Source organism: Grammomys surdaster, unplaced genomic scaffold (genome assembly GCF_004785775.1).
Source record: "Grammomys surdaster isolate TR1022 unplaced genomic scaffold, NIH_TR_1.0 168, whole genome shotgun sequence".
Lineage (NCBI taxonomy): Eukaryota > Metazoa > Chordata > Mammalia > Rodentia > Muridae > Grammomys > Grammomys surdaster.
In genome coordinates, this window is record NW_021604616.1 from 4355698 (window position 1) to 4358639 (window position 2942).

Below are 2942 nucleotides of genomic sequence, written 5' to 3' on the forward strand. Positions count from 1 at the left end.
ATAAACTTTGACTATACTCTTTGCAATTTGTGGTTCTACTATAGCATTAACATATGGAACATATATTTTACACTATTTCTTTTGCTGCTTTTTATACTCTAATTGGAGGCTATTAATTATGCATAGGTAGTTTGCATTTCCCAAGGATTATACCCTATGAAAGAGTGATCATAAAATACTTTATTTAACACGGGGATTTTGATCCAGTGCTCAGGAAGTTTCTATTACTGATATATCTTGCATGTAGGTTGCTAACATAATTCAGAATCTACATTTTTATAGAACCCAGAACGACAAGATCCCTAATAGGCAGTGACTTCCTCCATCAACACTAATTAAGAAAATATTACAAGGTTTGCCTACAGCCTCATCTTATGAAGATATTTTCTTAACTGAGATTCCCTCCTCTCTGATGATGATTTTTGATTGTATCAAGTTGACATAAAACTATTCTGCACAATATCCCAGTTTGAAATGAACAACATTTGGGCAAAGAAATTAGGAGGTGAAGAAACAAAAACATAATATAAGATTGTCAGGAGGCATCTAGGGAAGGCTAAAGACTAGCACGTGATCTTGCTGAGACGGTTTCACCATGGATGTTGAATGAACCCTTGCACACAAAGCTGAAGGTAAGATATTTTAGTAGAGATTCCTAGTATTAATATGCCACATATATATATGTATGTGTATGCATGCTTTGTCCAAATTTTCATAGATCAATGAAGAAGTGCTGTCTTACACTGATGCTATTTAGACAAATAGATTATTTCTTAATTACTATTGATGATTAAGAAATAATTCCTAAAATTATGCTAAAAATTATTAAGCCTTTTAAGATCAGACTGCTATTAAAGCCTTCAGTTATATGAAAACTGCAACTAGAATTCTGCAAGCCTTCACATATCACGATTTAATTGCTTCTGAGACAGAATACAGGCATTTACAACTTAGAATACATTCCTTATAGCTGTAAAATAATTATCCAAAGGTGTAAGGAGCAGGCCCTTAAACAGGACCAACTCCATTTTGTAATAGGAAACTTGTAAGACATGTCTGGACATGTCTGGTACTTGTAAAGGCAAGTCTGGAAATGAAGCTGTGCTGAGATAACCAGACACGAGTGGTTATCTTCCATGTACGTCATCAGTAACTCCAAATTCAGCATAAAAGAGGAGCCTGTCCGAAGCACTTCATCACACTTGTAGCCATGACTGGCTAACGTGATCCTCCGGACAAAGCCTCCTCAGCACCCGGTCATCAAAGAATTAACCGAGAGACCAACACCTTCAACTTCGTGGTCGAGCTCCGCTTGGACTTCAAGCCGAGAGACAACGAACGCCTCCAGCTTCGTGGTCAAGCACCCTACGAGGTCAAATTATCTGGAAGCCACAGCCTGACCCTGCCTTACCGGACTCTGGACCTGTAACCAACATAAGGACTCAGGTCGTATAATCCATGAATGAATGACTTGTCTATTGCTATGCTTATTTCTTTGGTAATTAGCAACTTATTAGCAACTTATTAGGCATATTGTTAGAGGCAACCTATAGTAAATGTGACAATATCTTGTTGTAGCAATAAACTTAGCATTTGCGTTTGTGTTTGCTTGCTGTGCATTATCATTAAAGAAGCAACTGAATTCCACAAACTCTCTGTCTCTTGGCGTACTCTCTTCCCTCTCGAGGAGCTGATGAACTCACAGTCAAATCCAGTATACGATCCCTGAGTGGAGCAGGACCTGTCGCTCCTCTCCCCGCGGGGGATTCAAACCCCTTGCTCTTAATAGATAAGAGACCCTGCTCGCGACAAAAGGTCATAAAATGAAAAGAATGATTTATTATAGGCACCAGGACAGAAGATAAAATATTCATTGGATTTATCTATACCAAAGTTCATTGTTAACTTTGACACAAGAATTAGTTTTACTATGCAATTAACCTGTGGAGCTAGTGACAGAAAATAAATGTCTGGCTAGACGACTATAATTAATAGCATTACATGTAAGCATTTTGTTGTAAATTTCTTACTCAATTTATGATTGAAATTTGTTTACACTTGTGAAATTTTTGATAACTGAAATAACATGTGATCATGTATTCTGAGAAAATGGATAAAGAACTAAGAACAAAGAGCAAAAGGGGTAAAATTAGGAGGAAGAAAAGAGCAATGCACACAATGCAGAGAGAGAGAGACAAAGAAGGAGATGCAGAGAGCAGAAACATGAAGCAGGCTTCCTCTTATCATGGGATTGGAACTGACTTTTTATAACAGCAAGGTAGACTTAGTCTTACTAAAGAGGAAAAAGGTTTTTTCTTACAGACTTGGGCTTAATACATTTAGTAATAAAATGGTAGAATCTTTTGCTTTTTCTATACAATAAAAATTAAAGGTTATTTTTCATCCAGAATAAATGGGTTCTTTCTGCTCGGGTTCTTTTTTCTCTATATGTATATCTGTGTAAGTATAGCTATGTCTGTGTAAGTACGTCAGTTATGAGACAGATTGTTGGGCTCAACATGTAAGTCCGTGATGATGAATTGTATTATGAATGTGTGTGTGTGCTTATGCACATTTGCTTGTGTAAAAGTTTTTCCTTCTGTGAGCATGACTCTCTTCTCCTGCTTCAATAAATGTTTATTGCTCCAACCCTCCCTCCTGCCTGACAAATAAGAAGGAAGACATCTTGGTAAGAGAGAAAAAATAATCCTAGAAATTAATCCTTTACTTAATCCCCTGCTGTTGAGCAACAGGTGCTAATCACCAAAGGCAACAGATTTTAACCACAGAAAAAACAAGAAATATTTTTGGCTTTCCCCCCCCACAAGCCAGCATGTTTATCATTCACCATACTTAGTGTTTAAAGACAAGAGATTATCAGTCTTCTGATTCAGTCATGATTGTAATAAAATTATTATTTAATATTTTAGTATTTATGGATG